General features: G+C 56.9%; 1 long non-coding RNA gene across 1 annotated transcript; it reads left to right on the forward strand.

Moving 5' to 3' along the window:
• Nucleotides 1–13,312: 13,312 nt before the first annotated feature.
• On the forward strand, nt 13,313–14,205 carry LOC105853392. Its single transcript, XR_001145230.1, has 3 exons — nt 13,313–13,397; nt 13,560–13,622; nt 14,121–14,205. It is a non-coding gene; the product is annotated as an uncharacterized LOC105853392 (long non-coding RNA).
• Nucleotides 14,206–14,348: the final 143 nt, after the last annotated feature.

Genomic DNA, 14,348 nt, shown 5'->3' on the forward strand with positions numbered 1-14,348 from the left:
CCGATCTTTAGCGCCCCAGACACAGCAGGCTGGGCGAGGTCCCCATGCCCCTGCCGTGTCCTCCTTCATGGGGCTGGAGACCAGGAGCCATCTGGAGACAGCCAAGGCTTATTTGCAGCCCGTGAGCCCCTCTGAACCCCCAGATTCTCCCTAAGCCTCTGACTTAATGAGTCCAAACCAATGAGTCTTAGTCTACTGGACACCAGCACCGGCACCTCTTTGCAGGGCCACTTTGGTTCACAGACAAATTCCAGTGACCACCCGCTGAGCTCCCAGTACAGCCCAACACCCCACAGGCATGATGATGGACGCTGGGATGCAGCAGCCAGTGAGCAAGACAGACAGAAATCTCCACCCTGAGCCGCTGACCTTCTGGCTTGGAGGCAGGCAATAACAAAGGGTCTGAAGACGCACAGAAAGTGTGTCCTGTGGAGGAAGACCAAGCGGAGAAGGAGCGGATGGGGCTTGGGGGGGGGGTGGTGGCCGTTGTAAGGGGGTGATGGGTGAGGCCTCCCTCGCTTCTGATCACGAGAGGGAGAATCCAGCATTCCACGTCTCTGACTTGGTCGGAGAATGCAGCCAGGCAAGACAGAGATCAGCAGCCTGGCCATCAGGGGAAGCCGAGAAGGCAGAGGGGAGAGAGCCATAATGCCCAGAGGTAAACTGAGTCAATGACCGCCAAGAAGCTTAGCAGACAGAGGGGACCAAGCCAGCACACCGTGTCAGCCCCTCCATGCCCTTTGCAAAGGAAGCCCAGAGGCTGCTGACATAATAAGGTGGATGATGGCTGGAGTGACCCCCATCTTTCAAAGGCTCTTTTTGCTGATACCTTGGAGCAATCATGCCCTTGGGGCAGAACTGCCATGAGCCCCGTAAATGGGCCGGGGTGATAATGGAGCAGTGCTGCTGGCTTGGTACTTGTGGGGTTGTGAATGTGGTGCCCCCCACACTGAGCAAGCTGGACCAGGGGGAGGATCACCCCAACCCAGCAGAGAAACAATGGCTGCAGACCTCCCCCCCTTCCACAAGGGGTCCTGGGGAGGGTGGATGTCACCGCAGCACTTTGCAAGATCAACATGACAAATTAATCATCACTTTCTTTATCACAGATTTGGGAACCCAGACAGGGCATGGGAAGGGGCTGTTCAAGCCCCTCGCAGCTTCAGGACAGGGCCAGTGCCGGATGCTTACTTGGCAGCCTCATCTCCGACCTCCCCTGCCCCCCTCCAAAAAAAAAAAACAGAAGTGATACGATAGAGAAGAGAACCAGGTCTTTGATTTATCAGCCCCAGATGAGACCCGGCCAGTGAGCCACTTTCGTCACCTGGTTCACAGGTGGGGAAGCAAATTCCCACTCACGGGATCGGAATGATCGGAATGAGGATTAATGAAGTCTCAGATAAAATGCTGGTGGCAAAAACAGGAAGGGGCAGGGCCACAGTCAGAGTATTTGCTATGAGGATGCTCAGACGCCAGGCCTCTCAGGGGCTCCTCAAACCCTCCCTGACTCCATGATGACCGAAATCAGCGGGTGCACCTGTCTAGCCCCCCAACATGGGGACAATAATTGGGAGCTGCAAAAAAAGTACAATTCTCCCAGCTCGCCTCAAGGACGCGCCGTCTGGCACCAGCCACAGTCAGGGAGCAGACCCATCCAAGCTGGGGACCCTCCTCCCCAGGACCCCAGAGAGGGCAGGGAGGGGCAGGCCGCAGGGCCGCAGAGGGCGGCCAGGCCTGGGTTTCTGCACTGGAGGGGTCAGGTTCACCTGGGGCACCTAGACTTCACTGCAGGCGACTGGCCTCCACCTGGACTACACGGAGGCCCAGGAAGTCGCCTTTAACTAGCTGCCCAGGTGATGGCCACCAGTGGTGGCTCTTTCCATCCCTGTCTCCACCCCAACCCCAGCTCCCAGGCCTGGAGCACTGGATCGCACCCCTTCGGGCCCCCCCACCTCAGGCCCCACCCAGGGGGAGCCACGCACACCTGCCACCACTCCTGGGACACCTGTACCACATTTGTCACGGGAATGAAACGCGGCTCCTGGTCGGGTGCTCAGGCTGGACCCCCTGCCCCTCCCCCAACTGAGTGTGTAGGGCAGTAAGCTAACTTCTCTGGGCTTTAGGACTATAAAAAGAGTATAAAGTCTTCTGGAATACTGTGAAGATTACAGGAAGTCATGTATACAAAGTGCCTCGTACAGGAAATGCTCACAAATGGCAGTTAATATATCAGGAGCATTAATAATTGGAGTAATAACCATGGCATCTGTTGGCAGGCATCACCCCCACCAAGCTGGAGATCCTCGGGGGACGGTGAGATGTCTCCTCATTACTCTCAGCTTCTAGCATTGGACTTGACACAGAGCAGGCATTTAAGGAATGAGTGTAAGCAGGTGTGGGGGGGGCAGTCAACAAAGGCTTCCAAGAAGAGGTAAAAGCTGAACAGGGCTGCACAAGATTCAGGATGTGCATCCGTCTGCTGGCTGTGGCCTCAGTGATGCCCGCAACATGCCCCCACCCAACCTCGCAGGCAGACAAGCGCGGGTTAAGCTCAGCATCTGCAAGTCACGGGGTCCAGGCTGAGCGGGGTCCCCCGGCTCTCTCCACCTGATAGCACCGCTCCTGTATTTCTTGTCTACTCCTGGGCCCAGTGGGCCGGCACTTCTTGAGACAGTGTCTTGGGGCCCAGGAGACAAGTAGAGCCATGCCAGGCTCTCAAGCCAAGAATAAGCTTCCTGTCACTGCGCCTCGCTCTGCTGGCCAAAGCAAGTCATGTCACCAACTCAAAGCCAAACAAAAGGAAATCTCCTCAGCCTTTCAGTGCGGGCAGCTGTGGCCCCCGGCAAAGGGTGTGGGCACACAGGGCTGAAATCCCAGTCTCCCATGGGAGGCACAGGGGAGCAGGGGAGGACAGAGTTGGGCAGGTGTGGGAGGACAGAGGAATAACTAGAGGAGAGGGTTGCCCAGGATGCCCACAAAGAGACAGAAAGGGCCTGGACAGAGAGCCGCCTTTCCAAGACCACCTCCTTCACCCACTGTTTATGGAACAACACTCATGGCCACTGGACGTGAACCCCCAAACCCCCACCCTGTTTTAGAGCTTTGACCGCAAGGTGAGAAAGATGAGACAGCCCCCCCCCATGAAGAGAGGGCACCCTTTCTTTTTCTGGCTCTTCCTCCAACTTGCTCTGTGACCTTGGGAAAATCACTTTCCCTCTCGGGACGGCGCAGCCAGCACTAATAATACCTTACATTTGTCGAGCACTTTTAACTTTATCAAATCATCTTCACATAAGGTTCACTGTGAAGCGTTGGAGACCGATTTTATTACATCCCTGATTTGACAAGTGAAACTCTAATGGATATAAAATGCACAGCTCCTTGGAAGTGCTCTCCAGAGAGGACTCGGGGGCCAGCCCCTTATAACAAACCCGAGGATTCTCTCTACAACAAAGCCGGTCCCTGGACGAGTCCGACGGTTGTCATTTCAAACAATGTTTGGGCTACACCATTCCCGCGTGACCGAACGACGGGCACAGCCTCCTTCATCTTCCCTTTTATTCTGAAAAACCACCACTGCAAACATTTCAAAGATTGCCATAGAACTTTTTCAATTTAATTAAAAAAAAAAAAAAAGCAAGCAGCCTCTTCCTCGCCAGCTTCACAAATGAAAGTGGGACACCTGGCAGGCCTGGGGGTTGCTTATCACACGCGTTGGCTCCTCCTTGAACAGGTGTTCCGCTGCCCCCCAAAACCCGGGGCACGTTTGCCAGGGAAGAGGTGGAGGCCGGGCCTCCTCTCCACCCCCGAGTGAGCAGGAGCGGACCAGGGTCAAGTCCACGGCCGCCCCACGCATGCGCACCGCGCTACCGCTCATGTCAAGAAAATCACGGCTCAGCCAGTGTCGCTGTCAGTAAGGGTTTGATCAGACTCAAGCCCACTGGAATCCACTATCATCCCTCCCTTGTGCCGCGCCAAGGCTTGGTTGGGTGTGGAGGACCTGCGTGTGCTGTTCAGCGAATGAAGGAAGCAAGAAGGAGTTGGGGAGAAATGGGGGTAACGAGAGGAGGCGAAGGCTCGCGACAGGACGGTGCTCACCGCAGCTCGCCTCCCCCAGCCCAGCGCCGTCTGCGGAGGGAGGCTACCGCTGACGTCAGAAGGCGTCTAGGAGGCCCAGAGGGGACCCGGGGTTGACCAGTGGGCAGGAGCGCAGTGGGCCGGCCCTCATGTGAGCCCAGAGGCCCCTAGGCCCACCCAATCAGGCCCACACGTTCCCTCCCAGCTCAGGGGAGGGCCTGCGTCTACCCGTTTGCAAGCTCCGACACCTGGGCCCGCCTGGCCAGCCGGGACCCCTCACCGGTCTCCTGCACCCGGTGTCAGCCCCTGCCAATCCCTTCCACAAAGCAGCCTGGGTGACCATCCCTAAACCAAACCAAAGAACCTCCCTCTCCCTGCACTTCCTTGGCTTCCCATTGCTCCAGCCACACTCACCTGGGCAGGTGCTGTTGTTCCACAGGACACCTGTGTTCCCTCTTCACCTAGGTCATTTCTACTCTCCCTCGTCTTCAACTCGATGTCCACTTTATTCATTCCTCCAAGACGTGTTCATGGGCTACACAGGCTTCGTTCTGGGTGGTGGGAATAAAGTCCTCTTGTTCTCGAAGCTGAACCTGAACAGGGTGTACAGCCTCCCCGGTCACTTTCAGAGAGGGAGGAGGACGTAGAGGCTGTAGTGGACATTACCTGGCCCTCTTCCAGCACCTTGGCCTCCCCGGGAGTCGCCTGCCGATGGACAGTTTCGCTGTGAGGTGAGACCAGGACAGGCCTGAAGGCTTTCTCTGGCCACAGGAAGCTGGCTGCAGGGTGACCGGGAGTGTCCAGGCGTAAGCACCACGTAGGGCAGCTGCTGTGTCCGCTATCTGCTGCTACACAGTAACTGACCGACCCACACTCAGAGGCTCAACACAGCAACCGCTTAACTGCTCATGATTCTGCTTGGGCTGGGCTGGGCTGGGCTGGGCTGGGCTGGGCTGGGCCGGGCCGGGCCGGGCTGGGTCGGGCTGGGCTGCAAGTTTCTCCTGCTGTCTCATTGGCATCACCAACGCAGCACAACCCTCCAGAAACTGCCCTGGAGAGGCTGGCCAAGTCGTGGGGCCATCAGGTGCAGGCGCAGGCTGGGGCACCCAGCTCCTCTGCCTGGGCTTTCCGTCTACCGTCCTGAGAGGGCCAGCCCTGAGCAGCAGATGCTTCTCGAGCCTCTGCTGACACCACGTGTGCTGACGCCCCATTGGCCAAAGCGAGTCACGTGACCCAGCGTCCACGTGGGAGGACGCTGGGCGGTGAAAGGGCCAGGAGGTATTAATTAGCAATCTGGCCCCGTGGATAATCATCCAGCATCCTCAGTTCTGAAGTGTGTCCTGTTCAAGCTCTTGGGGCCCCCAGATGCCCAGCTGTGACCCACTCACTTTATGGCCCCTTCTCTCTTCCTGGGCTCGTTCTCCCCCTTCCTCACTGTGCTTCCTAAAATGCTCCCCAAATAAACTACCTGGACTCAAGTCCTTGGGTCCAGCTCAGCTGCGGGGGAACCTAAATAGAGCTGCAGCTTGGAAGGATCTGGAACCCTAAGGCTGTGTTGGGTTCTGCCATCCCATCTCTTGGACAGACCAAGGCAGAGCCAGCATGAGATGGGAACATGGTGGCCAGGGCCCGGGGCGGGTGGGGGGAGGGCAGCAGGCTGTATGCAGAGAAGCATGGTTACCAACACTGGCTCCTCTAGGCCTCAGGACTTGGGCTGAGGGCCAGGCTGGGGACCCGTCTTACCCAACAGGGACAGACACCGCCCATCATCAGCCTTCCTCGGTCCACCTGGGTCCAGAGCTGTTTACACTCTGCTGGCTTGAAGCAGCTGCCCCTCCCTTTTCTGAGTTCCATTTTTACTGATTATGCAAATTGCTCATCCCAGCCTAAGCAAAACAGGCTGGAAGTGGAGCAGCTCGATGGGATAAGATGGGCGTGTAGGCCCTCCTGTGGCGCAACGGGTTAAAGCGCAGCACTGCAAAGCCGGATGCAGCAGCTTCAGCACCAGTTCAATCCCCAGCCCCGGAGGTGACCCACAGGGCACAGCAGACCTCTCCTGACCTGCCCGCTGCTCCCCGCTGCTCCCCTCAGCAGTGGACTTCCTCGATCTGCCTGTTCTGCTCCCCACTCTGTCTCTGGTGAAGCCTCTCACCGCATCTCTGGCCTGTACCCCAGTTCTGCATACATACATAAAATCTTAAAAAAAGATGGAACAGATTACAGCCACCCACTGCACACACACAGGCTGGGAGTGAGGCCGACTGGCCCCTGAGAAGCCCGCGACCTCATGAAGAAGGAAGCGCAGCCACACCATGTTACACAAGGACACACAACACTGTAGTGACGGGGTGTGCAGAGGTGAACGGGTGGGCGTGGGGGCAGGGGCACCCGGCAGGGCCCCCAGGAGTCAAGCAGCCTGCTGGGGCCAGGGCTGGGCCTGGAAGCCTCCACGGGCGCTTCCACTGGGAGGCTGCACAGGTGTCTGAGGAACCTGGTCATGAAGATAGCTGCTTCGCTCTGCAGCGCCCAGGCGCCTCCTTGGGCCTGAGAGCACCCCCTGGGATTGGTGCCCCAGATGACAAACCTTTTGGGAATTGTCTGTGGGTGTGGGCAAGGGCAGCCTCAGGGGCAGCCAGCAGGCTCGCGTCCTGTCCGTGTCCACCCTGGTCGAGGGCCCTTTGCCCAGAGGACGCAGCCGCAGCAGCCATGTGGACAGACTGAGCGCTTCCCGGACAGGAGCTGGGCCGCGGATGAGTGCTAGATGTGTAGCATCTCACCAAACACTCCCACCACTGCGCCCATCTTACGGATGGGGAAACTGAGGCACAGAGCAGCAGCAAGTGGTCTCTTGAGGAGTGGGTGGAGGAGCCAGGACTCAGCCCCAGTCGGCCAGACCCTGAAGTCCAAGTACTTCCAGGTGTGTGATGAGGCTCAGCCCAGCCCAAGAAGAGGCGGGGAAGGGTAGTCACCTCTTGTTCAGGAAAAAAGCCTCAGTGCTGGTTCCTCTGGTGGGTCCTACCCCCCCCATGGGGTCTGCATCATTTATGAACTAACAGACTCAAGTCAGTTCCACAAAGCCAAGACTTCTAGGCTTGGAAGCTTTGGGGGTGTCAGAGGGAGGCAGGCAAGTGGGAGCCTTGAACCCCAACAACAGAACCTGCCCTTGCCTCTGGGGCTCCAGGGAGGAGCTGCAGAAATAGCTGACTTTTCCCTGCAAAAGCCTGAAAGAGGTTAATGTGATCTTGGCTGGAAGATGGGGCTGGGAACAGCTCTCAGCCAGAGAGGGGTTTCTAGAAGATTAAGTCCAAGTTCACGGAGTTGGGGATTTACCATGGAAGGGGCCCAAAGGCTCCCTCTTCTCCAGGCTCCTGGGGCATCATCCCACAGCTCATCCTGGGGGGCAAGGCAGGCCAGACCCCAGAACCCAGAGCTTGCTGCTCCCTCAGCAACATCTGAGTAACTTCTTCGGGTTCAGAGGATGTCACAACCAGCTCCAGACTGAGCTGGAATTTGAGGGGACCAAAGGAAGGCTGGAAATGCCGCCTTAGGAAGGTCGCACACGTCCCGCCCGAAAGCCTGGGACCCAGCCAGGCCAGCCTAGCACAGCCGCTGACGGCACATGCCCAGGATGGACAAGGACGAGCTTTGGGGTCCACTAGGGCCAGGGGACCCCCTCCTGTGCAAGGTTTCAGAGGGACAACGCCCAAAGGCTCAGATGAGCAGAAGATGGAAATCCCTGCTTCCTCAAAACTGGAACAGAAGTCCCCCAAGGGGAGGAGGCGCAAGTCCGGCCTTCCAGAAAGCGCCTCCCGTCACCATCACGCCCATGAGAGGACAGAGAAGCAGCACAAACACACCAGGCCTTGAGCTCTGGGCTCCAGCTGTGTGACCTTGAGCGAGCACCTAGGGTGAGGGAAACCGCTATTTGTGGCCTCAGTAACTCTGTTTTTCCAGGTTTGTGAAATAAACCCGGACCTCAGTAGTCTTGCAACTGTGCGCGCAGTTGAAGAATTCAGATAGTGACCCAGAAACGATGTGGGCACTGTCCTTGGTCAGTTTTAGAGCCCTGTATCAGTTTTAACCCCACCCCAAGCCGTGTGCAGTGTTTTACAGTCCTAAACACAAACATCCAAGGCGGCATCTTCCCGGCCCTGAGGACACAGCTCCTCTCCTGGACAAAGCTGACGCTCCCAAGTTGGCGGCCTCCCGCCACGGAGGGACCTCACCGCGGCTGGACACAGGCTGGCCTCCAGCGTCCGAGACAGCAGAAGATGCACCAGGAGCCGCTCAGCACAGCTGCTGAGACACCCCAGCGCAGCACCAGACAGGCGACCCTCAGAACAGCACCTGCAACAGCAGAACCAACCGACACGGCCACATTCACGCAGCTCAGCGAGGCTCAAACCTGGGAACAGCGCCAGTCACTCGGCTACTCCGAACTCTTCTCCTCTGAGTTGACTGCTGGAAGTCTCTCCATGTCCTTCAGAGGCCCGCACCAGCCTTGAAGAAGATCAACATGGTGGGGGCAGAAATCGCTGACCCCAGAATCACAGAAGATCCGAAAGTACTGAAATCCCGAATGCTGAATCCTGGGGGCTACTTCTGCAGCCCCTTATATTTTTTATTAGAGTCTCCACCCCCACAGATATTTTGTTCATATTGCACCCGGGGCTCCCCGTCCTCACTAGAGCCCCCTCTAGGGGGCGCTCCCTGCAGCCGTCTTTGGCTTCACCCCTGTTACAGGACAAGTCATCACAGCGCGTGTCCGCAGCGAGACAGGTACTTGGAGTGGCCACTGGCATGTTGCTGACGCTCAGTGGGCCACAGAGCTCCTTTTCCCGAAGCTCGTAGGATGTGACTCGGAAGAGGGGGTGGCATTTTGGCCAAGCTCCCCAAGTGACTCACCCTAAAGTCACAACTATAAAACAGACCCCTAAAATCCAAGTTTTCTCAAGTTTAAAGGCAACTTGGAATTGCACAGGTCACCCTTTGAAAAGCCAGGTACTGCACCGACATGATTTGGAAGTTTCTAGATACCAACAGGGATGCCCATGTTAAGTGACCTGTCCCCGGCCAGTTAATCGGGGGCAAGGCGAGTATTTTGGGAAGCCACATCTCAGCCAGTGCTTCTCTGAGCTGTGTGAAGGGAGATTGCCAGAGTTTCCGTCCAACTACTTCTGAGCAAATCCAGAGGTATTCCTAGGAGGGGTGGGGGCAGGCCAGATGCAGGTCCCTGGCCACCACAAGCCCACCCCTACCCGGGCAGTGCTGGCCCTTAAGCCCCACCCCCACCCCCACCCCCCCACTGCCCCTTATTTGATCTTTGTCTCTGTAAGCTGCACCAACCCCCAGTGCTCGAGGGTTCATCTAAACATGATTAAACAACCATTAGGCCTCGTGGCTGGGAAATGGAGATTTACAGACTTCCAAACCTCCATTTAAATGCAAATGCAGCGTCTGGCCCGGAACCACAGATCTGAGCATTAAAGTTACGGGGTCCTATGGCTCCCGCTCTGCTGGGCTACCAGGAGTCCCCACTTAATCCATGGCCATTACCAGTACCTGCTGGAGCCAGGCCAGCAAGAACAGGGGACAGGGCCTGCAGTTGATGCCTGGCCCCTTACCCCTCCTGGCCGGGTAGGCGTGCAGATATTAACCTCTGGCTCCAGGCAGCACAACCTTGTCAAGGTCACACACAGCTGGAGAATCCTGGAGCCAGGATGCAAACACAGGCCTGCTGACTCTGGAGCCTTAGGCACACCCCACCCCATGCCAAATGGCACCAGCTGGTCCTCCCGGAGGCCTGGGGTAGGCATTGAGTTGCACTGTGTCAGGGCAGGACATGGCCTTTGAGTTGAAAGTGAGGCTCGCTCAAGCTAAGCTATAGCAAGTGCCTGCTATGTAGGGACCGTGCCACTTCACCCTCCCAGAGCCCTTGGAGGGGACCAGGGGCTGTGACGCCTGCAGTCACTCTCAGAGAAGGGACCAGAGTCGGCCGTGGAAGTGGGTCTCACCTAAGCACTGCTCCAGTGGGCCAACTCCGTGTGACATCTGGCCAGTGACTTTTGCTTTTGAAATGAAAATGGGTATAACAGGAGCCACCTTGGTGGTGCAGGGGTTAAAGTCTCAGCACTAGCTATCGGATCCAGCCAGGAGGTGACACAGAGCTCAGCAGACCTCTCCTGACCCGCCCGCTGCTCCCCTCAGCAGTGTACTTTGTTGACCTTCCTGTTCTGCTCCCCACTCTGTCTCTGGGGAATCCTTTCACCCCGCAACACCACTGGCTTCACCCCATTTCTTGTGTAGGTAAGTAAAATGAAATCTTTAAAATGGGTATAAAATCCATCTCATCCTATAACAGGGTAATCCCCAGGGAAAGGGGAGGTTCCAGGTCTCCTGCCCCACCCAGGGATGGAGGACCGGCCTCCTACAACAGGGCCTGGGGTCTGGGGATAACAGAGGTCACACAAGTCAAAGAACTGATGCCTGGAAAGAACAATTACTAGCAAGCGATGGTAAATTACTCTGCTCAGGGAGGTCAGGGTGCTGAGAGAGTACCAACTAACACTGCAGGGGGTGGGGACTCCAGGGTTTCATGGGGGTGCAGGGACAGAGTCGCGAGTGGAGTCAGTGGGAGTGGGTGCGACAGAGTCTGGGGTGGGCGGCACCTCCCGGTGAAGGGACAGAGGTCAGCTGAGTCCAGGCTGTGCAGGCCTGGACTGCCAAGCTGAGAGCAGGGCCTCTCCTGTGAACTTGGTGGGAGTCCTGCTAGGTCTGCAGGACATGGCCACAGGCCATGAGGTGGGAGGGTGGGAGGGTTGGGGTGAGCCCGTGAGTGACATGAACACTTGCCACTTGCCCGGTGCTACTGTTAAGGGGAAGGATGTCCTAAAGGAACTCTGCAGAGTCTTGTGGACTCCACCCCCTACTCCATGACTGGAAACTACAACTCCCAGCAGTACCAGGGAGAGAACTGCAAGGACCCAAGGGTGGAGCTAAGCAGGCATTCTGGGACTTTGGGGAATAAATAGGGTGCTATTTTGTCCAACGGGCTCTCCCTGGCTCGGGAAATGGCTCTCGGGGCGCATGACTGGGGCTTGCAGTGACTCAGGGCTTCCAGTGATTCTGGGCTTTCAGTTAGTTTGTTACCAGATCTCCACGTCAGCAAGCTGGTAAAAGATCCCAGTTACTTGTTTCCTTTTCCTTTCCCCTTTTGTAAGTAAACCCGTTATTGACTCTTTTGTGTGTGTCTGCAGTACAACTGAATTTTAAGCATGAAGGTGAGGCCCACAGACAGGCGGCCCAGTTCACACTGGGGTGCCATAACACTACAATGAGTCAGCTTCAAACACATTTGCTCCCTCCCAAAGCAAAGTTGGTGGTTTTGACTTTTCCTCAAGTTTCAGATGAGTCAACACCCCAACTCAGAGGCACAGGGGCCAGGGCTACAGCCAGAGTCAGTAGGAAGGGAAGGATGAGCTGGCTGTACCCCAACCCCAGGAGGTTGGAAGAAAAGGACACTCACTCAGGGGGCCCACCCCCGCTTGGCTTGGGACTTCCCAGCTTTGAAAACAAGAGTCCCGTTTCCCTGGAAACTCTTGTCTTAGGCAAACCAGGACGATCGATGACCCAGATGTAGGACTAAGGGACAGCAGATGAGGATGAAGCCTTCAGACTTGTTGAGCTGGAGCCCAGGGGGCCGGTCTGGCCACTGCTTGACAAGGTCAGGCCAGAGACCCAGGTTAGGGGCTCACCCATAGACAACTGGGGAGCCCTTGGGCTCTGCCCCATCACCAGAGCCAGGCTCAGAGAGAGATTGCCATTCTGAGGAAGGGGTCTCCTTCCCCAGGTTAGGGGGGCAGGGAGCACGCTGGGCTCGCACCCTCTGGACCACCTGCTAAGTGGGCATGGAGGTGTTTGAGAGACCCTTGTCTTCTCAGGGGACCATCTCACCTCCTGGCCCCCACGGGCACTTGCTCAAGGCTTAGATGCAAGAAATCATGTTCATGTAAGGGATTTTCAGGCGTCCAGCCTCCCCTTGCTTTCTGGAATCTACCAGCTGGTCAGGGAGCGAAGTCCTGCATGCCCAGGAGGAGGAGCAAGCCCAGTCTCAGTTTCTGTTTCTGTCCCTGTCTTCTCCGCATGCCCTCCCTGCTCACTTCCTCTCCAGACTCTTGTTTCTGTCCTTTGGCCTCGGAGACAGACAGCCAGGGGTAACAGAAGACAGGGCAGCGGGTCCCCTGGGGGAGACCCCCCTGGTGTCGAGGGGGAAGAAAAGGACAGACTCTTCTTCAGTATCAAAATACAGAGGCTGAGGGCCAGGGAGCACGTGGCCTGAGCTTTGGGGGGAAAGAGCACAGGTCTGGGGGACACCCGCCGGCAGATCTAACTCAACCACCCTTGCCAGGCTGTTTTCTTGAGCAAGTTGCTTCTGCTTTTGAGGCCTCAGTTTGCTCATCTGTCAAATGGGCCCACAGCCTCAACTGGGACTTGGGCTTCAGGGCCCAAGGCAGAGCCTGACCCAAAGGGCCTGGATAGTTCTGTCACAGGCAGAAAGAGGTGAGGGGATGGGATGGGGTCACAGGGGTACAGATGAAGTGGTGGGGCAGGCTGGCGGGGAAGATGACTGTGGATGTGTGACATGGGGGGGTCATATGTGCCCCCATTAACCAGGCTTTCTATCCCTGCCCTTCCGGGGGCCCCTCCCCCCCCTGCCTTTCTGGACACCCCTCCCTGCCCCTGCCCACCCTAGGATAATTAGGAAGGACACCGATTAAGAGTACGGCCCCTCGCCCCCTGGCTTCTGTGTTTGAAGCCCTCCTGGTGAATTATGCAGAAGGCAGCAGGGAGAGGCAGGGCGATCTCTTCATTATTGATGAGAGATGACGGCCCTCTGCTGACAGCCTGCCTAAGAGATATGATTAGCTTGTAAAAAATTAATCACCATTCTCAGGGAGGACACAGATTAAAACCCCGAGGAGCGGTGTTATCGATGTTCCGTAATTTCAGGGGACTTTGAAAAGGCTTTAGTGCAACTTGGAGGAGACAATTAAATTCAATTAGAGTCACAAGTGCTGAAATGTCACTCTGCTGCTGGGGTGGGGCGGTTGGGGGATCCCCAAGGGAGGAGCTGCAGGTGGACACCACCTCTTCTCCCCCTGCAAGGCCCTTCTGCGTGTTCTCTCCACAGATGATCTCATGCTCACCTATGGCTTCAATTACCACCAAGATGACGATGACTCACACTTACAGCTCCGGCCCGCCTGAGCGTCACAGTCATCAGCTTCTGTGGACTAGTTGAAAGGCACCTCCGTCTCCACGTGAGCTCCCAGCCATGCCCCACCCTCCTGCGCCCCCACCTGCCACGCCCAGGATTCTCCTTCTTGGCAAGAAAACCACCCTCAGCCAAATCCACCGCCAAGAGCCGGTGACGTAAGTCCTGAACATTTTGGGAATCAGCCCCCTTTTCTCCATCTCCACAGGCCACCACCTTCTCCCTTGCCACCTCGTCTGTCACCTGGATGACGTCAGTAGGCTCCTCACAGGTATTAGATAATTTTGGCCTCTGATTTTACCTGTCATTGGCATGGACAGTTCCGGAGGGTTTGTTTCATTGCACTGGCATGGTGTGCCTCAAGGATGGGGTGTCTGCCCTTTAGTCCCCTGAGTTCCTCTGATCTTGGGGGCCTGCATTCAGCTCAATGTAGAAGTGGGGAGAACGTGAGCACCCCTGATGGAGGATGTCCCAGTCGCCCATGTGGGGTACATCAGCAATTCTGGAGGTTTGTGTTTGCTTCTCAAGAGGCCCCAGCAGAAGGGGACTCCCATTCCGGGAGCAACACCCCAACAATCCCTACTGCTCTCTCCCCAGTTGGTCACTCTGTGGCCAACCAGTCCTCCCTCACAAACTCCCTGCCCCCAAGTCCTTGACTCAGCTCTGCTTTTGAGGTGCCCCAGGCTAAAACACCCTGTTTCTGCTGTGGTGACCCCCACTCCTCTCCCAGTATCAAGGACCTTCACATGTTTCTCTGACCACCTTTCAGCTTCCACCCTCCAGTATGCCAGGTTCTCTCCAGATAAAAGTAAAACCCCAGGGCCCTCCCTGATGGCTCAGCGGGTTAAAGCACAGCACAAAGAAGCTTAAGCCACTTCCTCATGAGTTCGATCCCCGCCTGCCCGGGGGGAGATCCACATGGCGCGGCAGACCTCTCCTGACCTGCCCGCTGCTCCCCTCAACAGTGTACTTCGTCGATCTGCCTATTCTACTTCCC

Source organism: Condylura cristata, unplaced genomic scaffold, assembly GCF_000260355.1.
Source record: "Condylura cristata isolate star-nosed mole 26May11 unplaced genomic scaffold, ConCri1.0 scaffold00008, whole genome shotgun sequence".
Taxonomy (NCBI): Eukaryota; Metazoa; Chordata; class Mammalia; order Eulipotyphla; family Talpidae; genus Condylura; species Condylura cristata.